We start from the raw sequence: 22,269 nt of genomic DNA, 5'->3' as shown, positions 1-22,269 counted from the left end.
TCTTGCATGAGAAAAGATTTTGCTTTTAATCTGATGTATCATGTTATAAAAAAATGAATCTTGAACCTTTAAGAATCAATCCAGTTTTATTTCCATTATTAAACTAATACTTCAGATCCTTCAATGAATAAGTTTCAATTTTATGAATTATAGGGTACAATACTGTCTGGCTAGTTAAAATTAAAGGAAAGGATACATAATTTCTAGTTATATTTGTTTTACACTATCTTATATTGGAAGTCAAGTAATCTATAAAGCTGTACAAACAAGAAGGCATGTAACAGAGACATGAAGTTGATCTTATGGAACATCCAACAGAGATCATGTACTTAATTAAAGGAAGTTACTTCAGAATGATAATATATGTGGGGTGGCTCAGTTGGTTGAGTGACTGACTTTTGATTTTGGCTCAGGTCATGATCTCAGGGTTGTGGGATTGAGTCCAATGTTGGGTTCCAGGCTCAGCATGGAGTCTGCTTGGAATTCTCTCTCCCCCTCTCCCTGTGCCCTTCCCCATGCTAGCCTCACTCCAAATAAATAAATAAATAACATATTTTAAAAAATGATAATGTATGTGACATATATAATTATAGAAACATAGACACGCAAAAGTTGTTACTGAGTTTGGCTCAGGAGCCAGGTGATCACTCTGTGTTACAGAAAAGAAAAATTTTACTATTAATCAGCAGTGATCAGCAAAGAAAGAAAAAAGAGTTTTAAAAAGAGACAAATAAGGAGAAACTTTCAAGTGAAGAAATTGGAAGCAAACCTTGGGAAATACAATTGATATAAAAAAATCAGTCATGGTTGAAGATAAATCATATTATGATTGCTGTATTAACCACCATAGGAATGACAACTATTTTTCTAGAGAATATTAATATTCTAGTATTTTCTGGTATTCACTAGACCATGCTTCTTCTGCCAAATTTATTTTCTTAAAATATATCTTTTCTTCAGAGAGATTGCTATTACTGATCTTTCAAAAGCTCATGGGAATAGTTTTCTCCTTTCTTCTAGTTGCATTTAAATCATTCTGAGACTTTTCTAATCAGACACACATTTGGCTGCTGAACAAAGAACTGGCTCACCAGTCACTTAATTACCTGAGGCTGTAACAATGATTCATTTACACTAAGATGATTAAGGAATGCTTATGTTCTAGCTGAAAGCCAAGAATCCAATGGTGAACATCAATGACTTTTTATGAATCTGGGGGATATTCTACCCCAAATTTCTCTTATCATCAAGTAAAAAACAAAACAAAATACAAAAAAAAAAATAAGAACACTGGAATTACCTTGCAAAATTAACTTTGGAAGTTGGAATATCCATTATATAGATCAATTTTATGTATTATGGCCTCTTTCTTGGCTGTCAGTTGTTTTGTAGTGACCGAATGAGACTCACCACATAAAACCAAGGTATCGTAATAAGGGACAAGAGAGAAATAGCATTATCACTAAAGACACCTATCTTCCAAAACACCATGATTTCTCCAGGCTATTTGACCTGATATGCTCAGTGTTTCCCAGCACACCATGGACCTCTGGTTTCCGTATCAGCATCCCCACAGTCAACCTGACTTTAGCTGCACTACACAGTTCCAGGCAACCTTGGGCTCACCTTAGCTGACAGCATCCTACCTCCAGGACCATGTTCTCTGCGATGGCCTTCCTGCACTTAAAAGTAGCCCACATGTTGGAGCAAGTTTTAATGTCCTGATGCAATCCTCACTGAGGAGGGATAGAAACTGCTCGTTAAATACCTCATCTTCCTCCCCTTCTTCAGAGGACAGTTCTAGGAGGCATTCTGTACATTTCCCAGGCAGTCCCAGAGGAACTGAGCCCATTGTGCAAAGCAGCAACCTCAGTGATGCACCTAGAGGCTGGATGTTCCTCCTTCCTTGCCTCACTTCACTCCCCATCACTTCACCCAGGGACCGCCTCCCAAATAAGAAACCTTAATCTAAAAACCAAGTTCTTAAAAAAATAAATAAATAATAAGAACCAAGTTCTTGTCTTGGCTTGCCTTTTAGGGGAGCCCTGATTAACACACTTCTGATTATTGTTATCATCATCATCATCATTAATAATTATCATTTCATCTCAAAAATAAATAATCTCAAATCCTCCCTGATTAAATTTGGTAAATGTTAAGTTTATGTATGTACTTGGGTCTCTCTTTTTGGACTGTTTTGTTCCATTGGTAAATTTATATATGGCTTGGAATTATGTCTACATTATAATACATTAACTTATGCTTGCCTTTAATTTTTTCTCCTTTTCAAGATATTTGCAGCTTTTCTCAGTGATTTATTTTCATAAGAATTTTAATATAATTTTATCCATTTCTAATATTATTCATATTCATAATTACAGTAAATGATTTCTGAAATTGCATCAAACTTATATGTGAATTTGGAAAAATTGCATTTTCAATATTATGTTGCTTCATTCAGAGAGAAGGTGTATTTTCCCAAGCATCTTAGTCCTTTTGAGCTACTTATAAAAAAAAATACCACAGACTGGGTGGCTTATAAACTGCAGATATTTTTTCTTCACAGTTTTGGAGGCTGGGAATTCCAAGATCAAGGAGGCAGCAGGTTCTGTCTGGTGAGGGCCCACTTTTTGGTTCAGAAGTGGTCATCTTCCTCTTGTAACTTTACCTTGTGGAAGGAGCAAGAGGGCTCTCTAGGGCTTCTTTCATAAGGGCACTAATTTTCTTCATGAAGTCTTGACCCTCATGATGTAATCACCTCCCAATGGCCCTGCCTCCTAATACCATCACATTAGGGGGTAGTTTTCAATACAATTTTGGGGGAATACAAACATTCAATCTATAGCACTGAGCATTCAGATATTACTATTATATTTTCTTTAAGTCCTGTGCTTTTCTTACAAAACTATTCCTAAGGATTTTTTGTTTGTTTGTTTGGTTTGCTATTATTGACTGATTCTTGTTTTTCAGTTTGGATCTTTAACTGGTGGCTAATACAAAGAAAGTCTTTTTTTGTTATTTTTTTTTCTTTTATCTGGTAACTTCACTAAATTTCTTTATCATCGGTTTTGTATTCATCTCATAAGGATGTATGAGCAACTTTTTCTCCTCTTCTTTAATATGGGTTAATTTTATTTGTTTTCTCATGGCATTTATTAAAGCCTCCCAAGTGTTGCTGAATTATAGTAGTGTTCACAGGTATTTTTCACATTGTTCTGGTTTTTAGTGGAAATTATCTCAGTGGGCTATCTGAGTGGAAATATCTAAGTATTTCATACACTAGAGTTTAGGTTACTAGTGTTTATCAACTTAAGTAGTTTTCCTCTTTTTCCATTTTATGTAGAGATTTTATTATGAGGTTTAACATAATTTTAGGAATTGAGGGGGTGGAATGGATTGAGAGGAGAATGTCTTATGATTATATATGGAGAGAAAGAACCCAGTAAGTCCAAGAGTTTGATGAAAATAAAAGAAACAAATTATTTAGCAAGGTTGTGAATGGGGAGATTTTCATCTGAAGTTTATAGGTGGAGAGAGATGGGCGAGAGAAGGAGGGGGGGACCCTTCTCTGGAAAAGGGGGGAAAAGGGAAGACAAGGTGCTTGGAGCCCCAGAGAAACTCTGACTTGAAGAAGGAAACTGTTTCTTTCTTTGTGAATGACCTCATCTCCTTTCATGAAAGAGACTGGTTGTAAAATGGACAGAAAAACAGGACTTACCTGAGGTTTGAGATTGACCGGTGTGAATGACAGATTGTGTCACAAGGCTATAGGACTCAGATTGGTCAACATGAACTGGGGCACAGGAAAACTTAAGGAATTTAAACAAGTGTTGATTGGTGATAGTGAATTCAAGGGGGCTGATGGATGTAAAGAGGCTACTATGGTCAGAGGGGGTGATGTCAAGATTCCACATGAAAGAGTGTCCCACATGCTGAAGGTGGATGTAATGGTTTAGCAGAGTAGTGATGAGTGCACTTAAAATCAGAGCACTCCAAGGCAAGAGTTTTGAAAGTGCCATGAGCATGGAGGCTGAAGGAAATTTAAATTGATAGTAGAGTTTGGAAAGAAAGAACAAAAACAAACCAGGGCTGAGCCACTGAAAAAAGCTCAGATCTGAAGATGGCATTAATGAGGTGAGATTCTGGGAGTTAGAAGGAGAATTCAATCGGCTGACAGATGTACACCTAGATGGGAAGGTATGCTGGGCAAGAGAGGAACATGTGTTCATGAGTCTGTAGATGGGTGAGGCAAGTGAGCATAAAAAGGAATATGAAGCAGGAAATCACAAATTAGTTTGGAATCTATGTGCTATTTGCATCTGAGTTTGGTGATTATGCTGTATCTTATTAATGGAGGGCTATGTAAAACATCCAGATCCAAAGATTCAACTAGAACTTGATGGTGGGTGGCTTTGCAAAACCTTGTTTTACAGGAGCTCAGAGAAGTTAAGAGATGTGTCCAAGAATATGTAGCTAATAAATGATGGAAGAAGAATCCAAACAAGGGGGCGCCTGGGTGGCTCAGTGGGTTAAAGCCTCTGCCTTCAGCTCAGGTCATGATCCCGGTGTCCTGGGGTCAAGCCCCGCATCGGGCTCTCTGCTCAGCAGGGAGCATGCTTCTTCCTCTCTCTCTGCCTGCCTCTCTGCCTACTTGTGATCTCTCTCTGTTAAATGAATGAAGTGAATCTTTGGGGGAAAAAAAAAAAAGAAAAAGAAAAGTTAAAAAAAAAAGAATCCAAACAAGGTCTCAGCTCCAAAGCCCATTTTTGCCCCATTTCACAATGGTTCTATTTGAAGTTTGGATAGCTTTACAAGTTTACACAGCTAGGAAATGAGAGATGGAGGATTCAAACTTAGGTCTGACTTCTAAGTTCATGAAAATTAGCATTTAATAAGACTAATTAGACCATTTAAAAAACTTTGATGTCCATAGCAGGTCCAAAAAAGCACCACATATCTTTCATTCATAAATTTCAATAGTTCATGTGTATGTGCGCTTAATTTGGTGAATGCATTTAGCAAGTTGCCTTAAGAAAGATGTTAAGAAGACTTGAAGTGTGACCTACCACTAGCTTGCTCCTTTCCCCAAGCCTTAGTGCTAAAATTGGGTAAACCTAGGTGTTTGACTATAACTACTTTATTCACACAGCAATGGGGATTATGCTGATGCCATCCCTCCAATGACAGACGTCATGCAACTAGAGCTCAGACAGAATCCTGGTGCATTTCTTGAGCAGCAGAAAGCATCAGAGTTCAGATATACAGAAGAAGTATTGGATACTTTCCTTAGAAGATAGAACAGGGGGTAGGTGGAAGTCTTTTATGGGTATGAAAGATTAGAAGACACTTAACTCCTAGTTTTATCTTTGCAGCTAATTCTCTGTGGGACTTTGGAAAGACTGCTTAACCTCTGTCTAGATGGGGCTGGTCATACTTTACCATCTAGCTGTGCATCCATCAGCTCATTAGATTCTCGTTCTAACCCCCCAGAATCCCCAAAGTATTCCACTGTCCTTGTGTTTATTTACCTCTTGCATTTTCTAATATTGTGACTTATTTTTCTGTATTTTTTTCATCTGTTAAAAAGTAAATTCCCTTGTAATGGACTGATAGCTATGATAGAATTCCTCTCAAAAGCACAATCAGGGTAGACATGGAAAAAAGATTAGCAGATAAACTGACCTTTTAAAAAGTGTTAATTAATTAACATACAGTGTATTATTAGTTTCAGATGACAGGTTAGTGTTCCCTACTTCTTATATGTCCTCCAAACCTGTTTCTTCTGGACCTCATCCTGGATCTCACACAGAGGCAATGCACACTATGATTCTACCCCTGGGCCATCTGGGTTTTAATCTTGAGTTCATCATCTCTCAGCTGTGTGACACAGGGATAAATACTTCACAGTTCTGGGCTCCAGTTTTCTCATCTGGGGAGATGATGGTTCCCACCTTATTAACACATTGTGCTCATTAAATGTTTTAATGTAGAAAAGTTTAGCATAGTGCATGGCATACAGTAAATGAACAATATATGTTGTATAAAAGATAGGGTTACATGTTTCTGGGTGACTTATGTAACCAATTAGTTGTACATATGAACTCATGGATGGCTATGATTATGACTATACATTTTTTTCTATCCTTGAAAATGAATGTGCATTTTCCCATTTTTGTGTATTAATGATTTGAATGGAATTCCCAGCAATGGCTTACTATGGAGGCAGACATTTTGGGTAAGAACCCTTCCCAGGTTCTCAGATCATACCATATAATCTCCCTTTGAATCATGGAGCTGCCTCTGTGAATACACAGTTTGACAGCATTGTGCCAAAGGCTGTCTACACTTGCTAACACCTGACAAGAGTGAACAAAACTTACTACAAGAATCACCAGAGTCGCATTTCTTATTGCTCCCCTTAAATGGTGTTGGTGTGGCAACTATATGTGTTTACAGTTCCCGCTAGGCTCCTGTCTAAAAGAACTATGAAAGCATCATAGGGCATCTCTAAATGCAATTATTTCCTTCTGTGCCAATCTTCAATATCTCTCTACCTATGGTATTCTATGCTGCAGGTCCTGCTTCTATTGACTTCAAATGGGAGAGAAAAGACTATGGATTGCTATAATCTCTTGTCTTGAAATAATAGTCTATATTTTAGAAGTTGGTAACTATTCAATGTGTGAGCAGAAAGCCTGCATTTCTTTTTTGACTGTTATACACTTCCTTTTAGTAAAATTTTAGGACCATTTTTTCTCCTTTTCTGGTTAGGACCAGAAAATCATAGAGAATGTAAGTAAACTAAACAGAAAAACAAATCAGAAGGAATCTGCTTTGCTTCATTAGTTGAGTTTGACATTTAGAAATTTATGAAAGGTTTGCCATTATGGGTATGAGGACTTTTCCACATGGCGTAGGTATTTTCTACTGAGTCCATTTGGCAATTTTAAGTGTCAAGTGCTAAAGTAATTAAACTCAGGCATCTAAGTGGTTTGCTTGAATAACCAATGGGGCTCTTTATTACAAAACCCAACCTGGTCAGGGATTGGTTTAAAAGAAACCATGTAATTTGTTAATTAGTATTTTTTTAATAAAAAAGTTACAGTAAGTATTTTGGAAAGCAAAATGAAAAGGACATATGAAATATTTCTGTCTGAACCAGAAGAATATTCAGAATCTAGAGCAGAGCTCCAAAAGCTAAATATCCAACTGAAATTATCAAGAACAGCTGCAATGTGTAGTGGCTTGGGAATAATGATGGGAGCTATCTGGGATTGTTTTCCTTTATAAGACTGGTATTTTTGTCTTCTATTCTTTACCATACTCCAAAGTGTCCTGACTAATAAAGATTATTCTGTGAATGAAATGAATGACTAAAACAACCTCTATAAACCTCCAGGGGGCTACCAATCGTGTCCATGGCCATGTGTCTTCTACTAGAGGAAAAAGTCTCACATTATTTAGACATATTCACGAGGTACTTCTCCATTCAGTTTTCAAACATATTTTGTTTTGCCCTTTTTACTTACAATAACTATCTCTTTCATTGAAGGAACATTTAAACAACTTCAGGGGAGAAGAAGCACAAGGTAAGATATCTATATTTGAAAAGAGATATTAAAATATCAAAAAGCATGGGGGAGAAAACACTCATGTTTCCCATTTCTTTTCCAAAACAAAGGAAGTAAGAAATTCTTTCATGGTTTTTATTTGTTTTTCAAATCACATCGTCCTCAACTTTTAAAATAATAATCTTCCTTGACAGTCATTTAATAATTGTGAGTGATCTATGACTTCATTATAAAGTATTCATCTAATGATCTATTTCCTCTACCCCAGGGGCCAAGTACAAAGCTAGGGAATTATCTTGGTGATACTTTTAATAACTTCCTGTGGGATTGCGAACCTCAACCGAAGCTGACTCTGCAAAGGAGTTAATCATGTAATTTCACAGATTAGACACCACAGGGTTACTAATGAGAAACTTCAGTTTGGTGATAAACTTTTTTTTTTCCAGGAATATTTTGAGAGGCCCGTAACCTTTGGCTGACACCCAGCAAGGCTATTAGTTTAACCATGGGATGCACTACCAAATGCATGAGAGTCAGCGGAACTTCTTTTCTGAAAGTTGATTTGTAAGAAAAGTTTGGTTAAAGAACAGATGGAATGGGTGAAAGGGGACAAAACGACAAGCATCAAGAAACTTGACTTCCGTTGGTTGGCATAACTGCAGCTTCTAGTGTCTTTTCAACCATATGTTCAAGATGGAAACTGCAGCTCACATTTAAATGTCACGCTGCCCTTGGTTCCATAAACATGTATCATCCATCACTAAATATTTAGATCTGAATTGTTGAAGTTGAGTTCTGTGCCAGGGGTAGGGGGATTAATTCCTCTCAAGTTCCTCACATGATGGATTTTCCACTGAAGTAAACATCCGAGAAGAGCTCACACTAAAGCCATAAAATATATAAATAAAGTTTAAAGTTTAATTAAGTCAACATTATTTAAAGTGGTTGTCATATTTTACGGTGAACTTTCCATGTTTATTTTGTATAACTCCTAATAAATAGCCCCTCCTGATCAGACAAAAGGCACAGCTAGGTTAAAGTCAAGGGCTCTAAACTTAGGACCGGAAGAAGAATATTCCTGAGTTGGGGATAAGACAACTTTTTTCCATTCTGTTTTTGTTTCAGAAACTAGCCTGTTAGCCAGACACTGAGTCAGTATCTTGAACAGACAAAATGTTTGAAAATCCTTCAAGGATTTATCAGTTGGATTATGGGGAAACATACCCATACAGATCAGAAATAAAGAATAAAAAAGAATAAAGAAGAATAGCCCAAGTGATAGAATGAATTTCATTTTTTAAATTTTCTTATAAAAATAGAAAGCATAAGAAGAAAAATAGTTGGTTCAAGTTAAATTCATACTGGGTTATTGACTTTTTGAAATGTTTTCTTAAAAGCTGGATCATTTTAATGCACATAGCCCGAGTCTCCCCTAAAAATAAAACGGTAATCTAGGGTACTTGGTTTTCTCCTTTAATCAATAATCACATACTTTTTCTTGTTTGATGGATATAGTATTGAAGGAGAGAGAAAGCAGAGGACACAGATCCTCTAAAGTGAATGTTTTTCTCCTTAGTGTTCAATCAGAGCTGCCGCCCAGTATGGACTTTCTCTTTAAAGCAAAAACTCCGCCAGTGTGATGGTGAGAGCCTTAGTTCTTCCTACAGTCCAGAGAAGTATTTAAACTGGTAAGGAAACTTTCGGAGTTGGACTCACCCTCTAGCTATCTTGTCCAACCCTGATGTTTTGTGAGAAAAACAAAGCCGGGAGAAGTTAATTGTCACAGTTCACATAGCTAACTGGTGGCAAAGTCATCCAATGCCCATCTTACTGGTTTCTCTGCAGAGTACTGATATCACAATGTGGATATCTGCTGAGGAGATGCACGGTAGGTATAATTGATGGTCTTGGAGAAGATGAAAAGTATAATACCTTCATTGGTTCTTAGGTTACATATGTTCAGAAACCAGGTGATTTGATGCAAAAGGCTAAGATTCTGTTGCCTTGTGTGTAAAACACAGCTACTGTGAGATACTGATTAGAGATACTATTTGTCACGTGTATCCTCCATATACTCAGTAAACACCATATCAATGGTATCAGTTACCATTGGTTTCGTGTCCACATTTTAGAAGCTACATATGAAGGGCAGTGTGTCTTTCCAAATTACCAAGTTCCAGGTATGACTGAGGAAGATCTCACTTCTTTTCCTAGGTTGGGGCTTACATTTAATTTAGACAAGCTCTGATCTTTTTTTATAAAAAAAAAAAAAAGATTCTAGTTGTATTTGTTTTCTGGAGTAAAATATATATCAAATGAAAGGATACATGCTATCAAAATGGTTTATTATCACTTGGACTAGAGTTTGAGGTTTTAGTGAACTGAAAAAAATTTTTAAACATGATGGAAATTTGACAAGAAAAACACAAAATTCATTTCATTCTTTTCTCCTGAGAAAATGTCTCTTTACGTCCTCACACTTAGCATTTTGAAATGTGACAATTAATCATACAGTAAATGATTAGGAAATAAGCAATATTCAGTTATATCTGTATATTTTAGCCCAACCCTCAAAGAAGATTACAGGGGAAAAAACACTACCTACAGAAAATAACAAAACTATGATCATTTCAAGGACTTATATTACTACCAACAAACTCTCTATCATTTTAATTTTATTAGTTTTTCTCAACTCCTTACATCGTTCTTATGTGAATTTTGGTTCCAGATTATTTTCTCTCCTTACTTCTACATAGTTCTCTTTGTCACAGTGAAACAACTGTATTTTCTATATGAATATATCACAGTCTGCTAAATCTCTCTGTATTTATATAAATCATGGACTTATTATGATTTATATGTAGCTTCTAAAATGTGGACATAAAACCAATGGTAACTGATACCATTGATGTGTTTATGGAGTGTATGCGGGACATACCTGACAAATAGTAATCCTCTGCAGATTACGTGTTTCATGAAATAAACATGTGATTAAAGGGAAAATAAATGGAAATGAAAGTATCCTTTTACACTAAAAGAGAATTGATTAAGATTGTTATTACAGAACACAAACACATTATGCCAAATACAGTCCATTTTGCGCAAACTTACAAGGAAGTAACAACTTTAATTAAATAGCTCATGGTTTCAACATCTAACAGATCTATTAAAAGATCTCTAAAGTTTACTAAAGCAAAAACAGGGAAGCATAACCTCTACATGCCTGATGGATGCCATGATGCTTATTTCATATAAAATTATATCACTGGATAATTCTAATGGTTAAAAGTTCTTTATTAATTTGCATATTCCAAAATCACATTTTAATTTTTCTATAATAGACTTGTCCAGACTTACACCTACATATATCCAGGCTGAGGAAACTTTTATTATTTATTCTATAGATGTGTTAAAGAAATCAGCTCGGATAAGAGAAATTTGAATGTATTTATTTATTTATTTAGTATTTTCTGTACATGGGTGTCCAAACTAATAGATCTTTTAATGAATATTTATAAAATGTCATCCACAAAATTCTGCTTCCTTTTCTAGTATGTTGCTTGCCGAGAAAACCTCTTCTCTTCATTCACACCTAACCTCATCCAACTAGCCTTTCAGGAGAGCAGTTTCTGATGTTCATAAACCAGCGACCTAGAAGGTTCCCTGGAGCACAAGTTAATTTCATTAATGCACTCTCAGGGTAAGCACATGGGCAGCTAGGATTTCCAAATTATTTATTTTGTCTAAACATTTTCCCTCCCTGAGTTATTTATATATTATGCAATAGAAGTGGAGTGGATGCTAAAGGTGGGCCAGATGAAAATCTTTCTAGGTGTAGCTCACTGGTAGTAAATCTGGGGCTTTTCTCAAGGGAACTTCGGCAAATAGAAATGTTCATGCAGAAGCACAGGCTTTTAGACAGAACAAGTTAGGTAATAAAGACATAGACACTTTTTAAAAATTTTTATTTATTTTTATTATTTTCAGTTAGCCAAATATAGTACATCATTAGTTTTTGGTGTAGTGTTCAATGATTCATTAGTTGTGTATGATACTCTTAAGCCTTAGCTATTTATTTTCCCAAATATTTATTATGAATACATCAGTTTGTTCCACTGTATTTGCTGAGAGCCTTTTCTACGTTGTTGACTATCTCCTGATATCTCAGTTAATGAGATTTGATGAAAAGTAAGCTTTCTCCACCATCACCTTGGGATGAAAAATTCCTTTAGATTCTGCACACACACTCGAAAATATAGGACTGTGTAAATATATATGTACATATTTGGTTTTAATATTTTATGTTAATTATGTATTTTTAAAAATTCAATTTAATTTTACTTTATTTCAGTGTTCCAAAATTCGTTGTTTATGTACCACACCCAGTGCTCCATGCAACACGTGTCCTCCTTAATGCCCACCACCAGACTGGCCCAACCCCTCACCCCCCTCCTCTCCAAAACCCTCAGTTTGTTTCTCAGAGTCCATATGCTATCTGCATAAACACATAACATTCCATACTTTTTGGCATTATTCTGCTGACAAAAAAGGGGGGAGTGAAATTAAATTCATTAAACCTAATCAGTCCAGAAATGTCATTGACTTTCCAAGTTTCCAAATTCTAAGTAAATACAGGGTTTTCATTGTAAATCGGGCTGCATAAATGAGGGTACTAACAGGCTACCTTTCTTTAACTGGAATGACAAGATATAAGGTAGTGATATGAAGGTGGAAATTTTGTCTTTTAGGAAACTTGAAAGAGGAAGTCCTTTATTTAAAATATGAAACCATAAGATGAAAACGTTAGAAAATAACTTGAGGTAATAAGTCATTAATATTATGAAACAAACTGTGGTCAGACATATGAATGGGAGAAATAAAACTTTAAATTATGATAGTATGACATTACGGTGTGATTGGTTAGCTTTGATTATAAAACCTCCCAATAAAGCTATATTAGTTCTTGGAAGACATCCCCATCCTACTTCAGAGCTGGCTGCACATGACCAATGGAAGTAACATAACCAGGATATACGATCATTACATACATAAAATTCAAGAATGCACATGAAAAACAGAGATAAAGTTAAACAGTGGAAAGTTTATTTGTGCACAGAACTGACTTCACAGTTATTTGTTGATTTTATTTCAATTAGCAATTTACCAGACGTAACCAGTGTTATCCCAATGGTAAGAACCATTAGATACCTACCTATGCTTGGTAAACTCCATACCTCTTGCTCATTCTCCAATGGCCATGTATAGGAGGCTCATTATCTCTATTGCGAAGAGGAGGTAAGCAATGCTCAGAATGAACAACCGACTTCCACATGGTCACACAGAAAGTGACAAAGCTGTGGTATAAACCCAGACTGGTCTGGTATATAATCATTCTTGTTTATTACACTATGCTGTAAACACTAAAAATATAATATAAAATGTGATTTTTAAAGGAAATACGGGGCTTGTTTCAAATGTCTCTTCATTTCTTCTCCTCTCCTGAAGCCGGACTAAACTTTGGCTTAAACTGTAAAAACAGTCATGTGAAGACAAAAAAATTCAAGAAGGAGGGGCGCCTGGGTGGCTCAGTGTGTTAAAGCCTCTGCCTTCAGCTCAGGTCATGATCCCAGGGTCTTGGAATCAAGCCCTGCATTGGGCTTTCTGCTCGGCAGGGAGCCTGCTTCCTCCTCTCTCTCTGCTTGCCTCTCTGCCTACTTGTGATTTCTGCCTGTCAAATAAATAAACAAAATCTTTAAAAAAAAAAAATTCAAGAAGGAGGTGACATGGCAGAAGGATTGGTATGAAGATTTGGAAGAAAGAGGAGTGGGAGACTGCAAAAGATGACCATAGATTATTCCCATCCCTGTATGCATACCTATTGCTAAGGGACTTTGCAGTTACTCCCATCAAAAAGTAAAGTCTGTTTCTCTACCTTTTGAAGCTTGTCTTGAATACACGTCTTGCTTTGGCCCATGGACTTGGTAAGTGTGACAGAAGCAGAGTTTGCTTCCATTAGGACATGAGTCCAGTCTACCCAGCAGAAGAGGCCACGTTGGGCAGGACCCAGGTGCCCTGACCAGAAGCCTATCAACTGCCAGCCTGTGAGTGAAGCTTCCTGTCCCAGGCAAGGTGCCAGATGACTGCAAGGAACCTGGAGGAGAACTGTCCTGTCGTTGTTCAATTCCTGACCCACAGAATTTCAAACCACAGAATTCCATTGTGGTTTGTTAGCATTGTAAACATTGCAGTAAGTTAATTTTTTAAAGCACTTGTGGGCGCCTCGGTGGCTCAGTAAGTTGAGCCTCTGCCTTCAGCTCAGGTCATGATCCCGGGGTCCTGGGATCAAGTCCTACACTGGACTCTCTACTCAGCCAGGAGCCTGCTTCTCCTTCTGCCTGCCTGCTACTCCCCCTGCTTATACTCTATCTCTCTGTCACATAAATAAATAAAATCTTTAAAAGAAATAATAAAGTACAGGGAATTTCTAGTCATTCTCCCCAGTAGTGACAGAGTTTGCATTGAGCCATGTAATTTTTGCTATATCCAGTCTCACTTTGTGATCAAGTAATGCATTTGGTAGACGGCTTGGTTGCTATGGAATATTTTTTCTCTGAAGCAACTAAATTTCTTAGGAATTCTCTGAAGTAACTGAATTCTTTAGGAATGAAACCCAAGATCTTGGCTTCATGAGCATCCTGCTTCTGGAACTGAGAGTCTTGGCTCACTTACTGTCTTCAGATGGGTCTCTACAACCATCTGAATGGAGCACAGACATGCTGGCCACCATATGACTTTTAGGAGCCTTTATCCTATTTGCCTCATAAAAATATTAATGACTCTAATTTGTAACTGCATGGGTATAAAAATGAATATATTAATATTACATATTAAGATATTTCCTACAAGTCAAAGGTTCTTCTTCTTTTTTTTTTTTTTTTTTTGCTTCTAATTTTAAAAGAAATTTAAACACTTTTGTGGGCTCCTCAAAGTATTGTAAGCCTGGGCCCTGACCCTATCTTGTCTAATGAATATATTAGCCTAGCTAGACATTATAAATAATAAACTAACCGGCTTTCTTCTTCCTTCTAGCTCTTCAGAACTGCATTTATTTATTTATTTTTGTTAGAGATTTTATTTATTGATTTATTGAGAGAGAGACAGTGAGAGATCACAAATGAGGGAAGGGGCAGAAGGAAAGTGAGAAGCAGACTCCTTTCCGAGAAGGGAGCCCAGAAGGGATCTCGATCCCAGGACCCCAAGATCATGACCCACGCTGAAGGCAGGCATTCGACTGACTGAGCCACATAGGCACCCCTAGAACTGCTTTTATAACCAGGATCACAAAGTCGTGTGTGTGTGTGTGTGTGTGTGTGTGTGCACGCACGTGTGTGTGTGTGCGTGTGCACACACGTATGTGTGAACATTTAACCTCCTTTCATAACTACTATAGGAAGCTACCTCTCCACCCTCTCCCGTGTCCTGTGTCCCAAGACAGGGGCAGCCTTCGAAGAGGAAACTACATAGGGATTACAGAGGCTATAACCATTCATATCCTGCAGTGACCAAAAAAGAAAAAAAAGCTGGGGGGGGAGAAAGAAAACCAACACTAGGGAATCTTCAATATAAACATTAATAGTTTCCCACATCTTTGTTTAGAGAATAGCCTGAGGATTTCTAAACTTTTAGATCTTATTCATTCCAGAAGAACTGTTTCGCTTATGGCCACATAAATCTTGGCCCTTCAGAAAGTTCCAAGATTAAGACTGCGGAAAGTAGAGTCACAGAGGACTCACAGGTGACCTATGTAGAGCAAATCTGATTCGGGCCAGTCAGGAGACATAACATTTGCTGAGATATTTGAGTTTGGCTCTGACATCAGTTACAGAGACAAGAGACTTGGTAAGAGAACACAGACAGGAAAGTTGGGTAGCAATTACTGTATTGTTTTTTAAACAGATTGTACTTTTTTTTTTTTTTTGAGTACAAAAGACAGACAAATTCAATAAAGAAGAATCTAAAGAATTTTTTTTTAAATAAAAAATAAATACCATGAAAAGTTGTAGTAAGGGTTGTCAGGTCAGATGTGACTGAGAATTTAGGGGTTTATATATATTTTTACCTCTAACTACAAGCATGTTTCACTGATACTTCATTTTTTTAAATTTATGTCATTTTGAATCTAGTCATGTGAAAGGCTCTGTCCACCACCAGGTTCCAAAGAAGTAAATGTTCTGAAGAGAGTTAAAATGAGAGTCCAGGAGCCCATGGCCTACATTCCCTCTGTAAGGTTTAGATCCTCATATGCTCTCCCGTTCCCACAGTGTTTCCCGTCACCTCACCTTCCCCCAAACAAGGGTTGCTGGGGGGAGGGGTGCATGAATGTGGCTCTGACATGTAAGTTGAGAGGCTAGAACGAGAGTTGAGGCCAGGACCACTTTTGACCTTCTTTCTTCCCTCTCTCCTTCTCTGGAGTCCTTGGGAAAATCCCATAAACACACAAAAGCGGGGGAGGCCTAATTTCCTATATTGTGTCCTGTTGCCCCTAAAGCTACAAAACTGTCCTAGAAATTAAATACATATTTATAGTCAAACTCTATCTTCGAGGCTTCCCTTTCAGCTCTGGAGTGGCTCAAGCTCCAACTTTGGGTTCGGAAGTGTTCACTGAAGTCTGACACACAGACAGGCACTCATGTGGTCTTCAGGAACAGAGGCGTTCTTCCTGGCTGCTTTGGAAGTGCTTTCCAGCTGCCACAGCAGGGCAGGACCAAATGGATAATAGGGAGAACAGCGTCACTGTAATGCTCACAGCGCATGCTCAAGAATTTCACTTACTTCATTCCATTGTCTTCACATCTTCTGAGGTCTCCTATGTAGGTCACCTCAAGAGCTGGTGAAAGGCATCCATCCTCATTTTTTTCCAGGCAGGTGCTGCCGGCTTGGCAGTTAGACAAGGTGAAGCAGCAAGAAAGGGCGGCTTGTGGCTGTGGTTCTCAGTTTTGGATAATGCTGTGAACTTGGTTCTGAGCCCAAGGTAGTGTTCGTCCCCTGAGTCCCTGACTCTCTGTCCCCACAGCACTTTACACTCTGTTGGAACTGACTTATCAGACTTATTAGCAGTTTTATTTCTCATTTCTGGATTCAGACTGAATTCTGGTAGCCATGTTAATTTTACACTCCTCACAACAAAACTCTATTTCCTTAACCATCCTTGATTGCCTGCCTTCTTTTTTACTCATACTCATTATTTCTCATATAGATCACAACAATGACCTCCCAACTGCTTATCCTGTCACTAGTCTCAGTTTCCCAAACCATAAGACATATTGTTTCCAGGCTATTTTTCTAAAAAAAAAAAAAATCCCATTATGCAACAGTCTTGCTTAAATTAATGCAATGATTTCTTACTTATCTATAACAAACATTTACAGATGGGAAGATCCTGGAGGAGCATGATTGTCTTGAATTTATTTGAAGGTAAAAAAATTCAAGGAATATTAAAATTAGAATGGGTTATAAAATTCACACTTGTTTTTAAACATGGGACCTCAAAGAATCTTAACACAAGCAATACCCCTTTTAGGCTATACTACTACATCATTGGAGGTAAACAATCCTTTTTTGCTTTGGGGGTTATTTGTAAAAACGATAGAAGTAAAAAGGAGAATTAATGCATAAAATTCAAATATCTTAGTATAGTCCATAAAGCTTGCTATGAGCTGGCCCTTTTGGCCTCATTCAGGCACTGCGCCTAACTTTCCAACTTGTCCTTAGGTTTCAGGCATGGCCACATCAGAAAATCTTCCTTGTGTCTCCTCCTACCCAGTCTGAGTTTGGATTTATATGCTTTACAATTTCCCAGTATCTTGTGCATGCCTGTATCATAGTGTCTTACTACACTGCTCTGCCTTTGCTGTTTTCATGTGTGACTCCTTTATTAGACTTTAAGTACCTTAAGTGTAGGATACATTTAGTTTTGAATGTTGGGTGCCTAATAGAGTGCCAAGCACGTCGTAAGTGCTCAATGAATGCTTGTGATTGGTTGAATAGTAATTTTCTTCAGAGCACAGAATAGGTAGTCAATAAATGTTTAATTTAACAAATAATCAGAAAATGGACATTTCTCATTGATTATTTCCCTTTACATGTGAGCATTCATAATGTTCCACCTCTGAATTCTTAAAATCCAATATCCCGTCCTCTGATCACAACTTTCTGTGTTCCTGCTGGGCTGGAAGCAGGGGGCTGCTGAGGGCAGTCAGAATGCAGGTTTGTAGCTGGAAATTGATCCTTCTCGGTCCCAGCTGGGACAGCTTTGTCACTTAGCAACCTTTTAAATTGTTCTTTTCCGTCGGTGGATGTTCCAAATATTGCCTGCTATTATGGATTCCATGGTCGTCTCAGCATCAAATCCCATGTCCTAATTCACAAGCTAGCCATAAATGTCTGCCCCCCTTTAAAACACTGGCAACTGCATCTTCATCCATATCTTCTCTCTTCCTCTTCTCCCTTGAGAAAAATGTTATCCCTTCTCTTCAAAAGCCTTCCTCCTGGGCTCTAGGTCCTGATAATCTAACAGTTAAATTTTATAAATGCTTTTCATTACGTTATCTGTGGGGTCACTCTGTGGCACTTGACAAGATGAGTGATTTCTTCTTACTGGAAATTCTTGTCCCTTGGTTTGGGTGGTTGATCTTTCCTCTACTTCTGACTGCTCTCCTTTGTGTACTTCCACTATCTGTGTTTTCTAGGGTTCCTTCTTCCACTAATCTTCTCTCATTAAGCACATTCCGTCAACATCTAAAGGATGTAAGTGCCACAATGTACTCAGATCTATATACTCTAACATATCGCTCCCTAGGCATCTTAACCTGGAAGTGTCACAGAGATTTTGAACTTAACAAGACACAACTTACTATCTTTATAGCATCTCCTCTCCTCTAATTCCTCTAAGATGCCACTTTTCCTGTGTTTCCTCTCTGGGTTCACTGGTGGCATCATTAATTTGCCCAAGTCAGGAAAGGGGACGTCAACTCATGATGTCCCTTCTCCTTAATGGCAACTGATTAGTAAAGAGGCCTTGAAAACTCTTCCTCCAAACCTAATCTCAGTTCATCCCTCCCTCTCTAACGCAACTGTCAATGCTCTTATTCTGGCCTTCATCAATTTGCACATGCTCTGTTACAACAGGCTCTGAATGTTCTCCTTTTGGACCTCTCTTTCTCCCAACCTACCTTTCTCACAGCTGCCAGAGTTGGTTCTTTGAGCCAGCCAGACATCACTTCCTGGAGAACCAATGACCCCATCACCTGCTCAACAGATAGAGATGGCTGACTTGTCATGTGTGTACCTATAGCCTTGCACAGCGTGAAGTCCTGCTATGATTCTTGTACTCTAGGGCACTCATTCATTTTCTGTTTTCCTCTCTTTTTCTCTCTTCTGCCAAATTGTAATTTCTTTGATTATAGGAGCTGTGTCTTCTTGAACAACTCAGTAAATATTGTCTTTCCAGCTCAATAAATATTTATTGGATAAAATGTTTATTGAATAAATTCTTCTAATTCTTTACCCTTTTCCACTTCATTTTGCTGTTATTCGATTTTATTTAGAGGTAGCAGAGCACAGTGTTTAAAGGTGCAGGTTCTGAGCTAAAACGGCCCGAGTTCAAATCCCAGATTTACCACTAAGAAACTGTACTAATTTTGCAAGCTGCTTCACTTTTCTGTGCCCAGATTCCTGATATAAAAATGGAGAATGTAATAGTACCTACTTCTAGGATAATATGAAGACTAAATGAGTTAATCTGCAAATATTTAGATCTACACTATTACCTGACATGCACAAAGCACTTGTTCTGTCATTTTTGCTTTTCTTTCCTTCTCTTTCTTTCTTTTCTTTTTTATTCTTTGTTGTTTGTTTGTTTGGGATCCAATTTTCTCCTTTCCTTCTCTATTAGTTTTATATTTACTAACAACTCATAATGTTTCAGCCACAGAGAAGGCCTTGCTCTGAGAAGTCACACAAACAAATACCTCCTCTCTAAGGTCATGTTGATGTGACATTTCAAGAAGGAGTAAACAGTTGCATTGTGGCTCTGGAATTTGGCTGCAACACAGCCCTCTATAGCATGGAATGCAGAATAATGATTTCAAGAATCCCACCCAAAGAGGTTAGAACATTTCTAGGGTATCATTTGTGTTATGGTTTTGAGCATGACACTGTGGCAGGCTTCAAGATAGTTTCTTCAGGGTCAGTATCATCTGATGGAGAGACCTATTTCAGAACCTGGTTCAGAATCTGACCTACTCTTTCCGCTGGAGCGAAGACCACTTCAGGTTAGGTTTGGGTACTATGCGATTTTAACCCTCAAAGTTAGGTTTCTCTGGAAATTTGCTACCCTTTCTTCCAATACTTTGAGAAGGACAAAAGTGGGAAGACTAAACCACTAGCTGTCATGCAAAAGTTTGAGAACTTATGGTATCGTTCTGATCTGCCATTCAGAGTAGAGGCTAACAGAAGTCAGATGATCATTGGAGTTTTAGCTGGAGGTGGTCTTGTGCTGGATCCCTGATCCTATCTTGTGGTTATTTGGTGGGTTCCAGAATAGATCACTGGAATGGACATACTCAGCAACTGGCAGAGTCCCCACATTTGTTCTGTGACTGTGGAGAGATGAGGAAAGATAGGAGGAAATGCATGGTAGAAGCCGCTAGAACTGCTTCTATGTAAAAAAATAGTAAACCAAAAGCATTACTGCATTCTTGGAGGGATTGTAGAGTTCAGTGGCACTATCAAGGATTTGGAAATTGCAAGGATGGTGATTTCCACCACATTCCCTTTCAGCTCATTTATTAGGCCTGTGCAGAAAACAGATGAATTTGGAGAATAACAGTGAATTATCATAAACCTAATCAGAATCACTCATCATACTAAATGTGTATCAGTCAGAGTTCAGCTGGAGAAACAGAACTAGGCAGTCCTCACAGCATACCGTCATCATACCACATCATTGCCACATGACACCATTACCTCCTGACACGTGTGGCTCCATTATGACACCACATTATCATCACACCAAACCATCATCATGCTATACCCTCATCATACTAAACTGTGACAAACCCACACTGCGTTCACACCACAGCCTCATCTTCCCACATCATCATCGCTGTACACCAACTTCACCGAGAGCAGCAGCATCCTCATCACCACAGTTTTTGCTACCAAATTAGATTAATAGATTCACATGAAAGCATAATCAATCATGTGTTTGTCTGTGTTTTCCTGAAACAGTAAAATTCTGGATGAGAAAGTAAAAATCAATTCATATGGATATATGATCACCAGTCTCACATAGCTCTTATCATTCCCATTAGTACTACCATCATCTATTGAAGTACTACAGGCTCTCAATATTTCATATATATCATCTAATGTGATCTTTGCAACAATCTTCCAAGATATTTATTATTACCTCCATGTAGTAAGTGAGGAAACTGTGCCTTACCTATCTGGTAAATTGCAGATCTAAGACTTGAAATGATGCTTGCCTATTTCTAAATCCTGTGCTTCTTACCTTCCACCATGCTGTCAACTCTGGAAATACACATTATTTACAACAGCTTTGAACAGATACTTATCTTTTATTTTTATTTTTTTATATCTACGTAACCTATTGACACAGATAGGAAAAAATCATACATCAAATAAGTTTATCTCTATAGCTAAATTATGTGAGACAAAACTAAAAGTACTAATTCTAGTATACAAATAGTTTAAGATGTTCTCCAAAATATTAGAATAGTTGAATGATACAGTCCCTTGTTTGATTTTCTTTGGCATAGGACAAAATGTCACATAATAACTGCATCTTGATAAGGTAAGTTTGTTTCTCTCAACATGCATATAACAACATAGTCCATGAAAACAAATGGCATAGAGCTCATCAGAAATTCTGAGAATAGTATTGTCCAGAACATCATAATGATCTAGAAGGCAAATGACAAATGATATCATATTTTAATTGAACTTTCAGTAGGAAAGTAATGGAAACAAAAATTAAACCAGTCAGTTCACCAGAGAAAAAGAATTTTAAATGAGGGTAAGTAAAGTGCAATGAAATAATCTGGAAAATAACTACAGAACTTTTAAAACTAATAATAAATAAATGTTATCTGAATTGAACTGACAGTTTTTAATGGGCCATATGTAATTCATTTGTGTCCTGATGAGGCTGTAATTTTCTCCAAAGATCATCTCCATTTTTTTCTTCTTTATAATGAAGAAAAAGTAACACACATACCAAAAATCATTTGAAAGATGTTATAATTTAATCCAAAAAGATAGTGAAGGCCCATGTCAGTTTGGGGGGAGCTTGTATTTTATTGCATAACATGGTTTACAGCATAAAGTTGGCTCTGGAATTGCGGTTTATTCTATAAGCAGCCAATGCATTTGCTAAAACCTTAGTTCTTTCTGTCTTAATCATATTGCAATCTTTTGGGACTATTTCAATAATAATAATTTCAACAATAAATAATATGTAAATAAAAAAAACTTATGACAGAGCTGCACAGTTATGTTTTATAGAAATTTTATGAGCTATGTGTTCTATATTTTGATCTTTTTCATGCAAAAGGGTTTACTTTCTTGATATGCTGCCTAAACAATTTGTGGGTGGTATTTGAAGACTCTGGTCAAA

This window comes from Mustela nigripes, chromosome 5 (assembly GCF_022355385.1).
Source record: "Mustela nigripes isolate SB6536 chromosome 5, MUSNIG.SB6536, whole genome shotgun sequence".
Lineage (NCBI taxonomy): Eukaryota > Metazoa > Chordata > Mammalia > Carnivora > Mustelidae > Mustela > Mustela nigripes.
Note: the sequence above shows the minus strand (reverse complement) of the source record.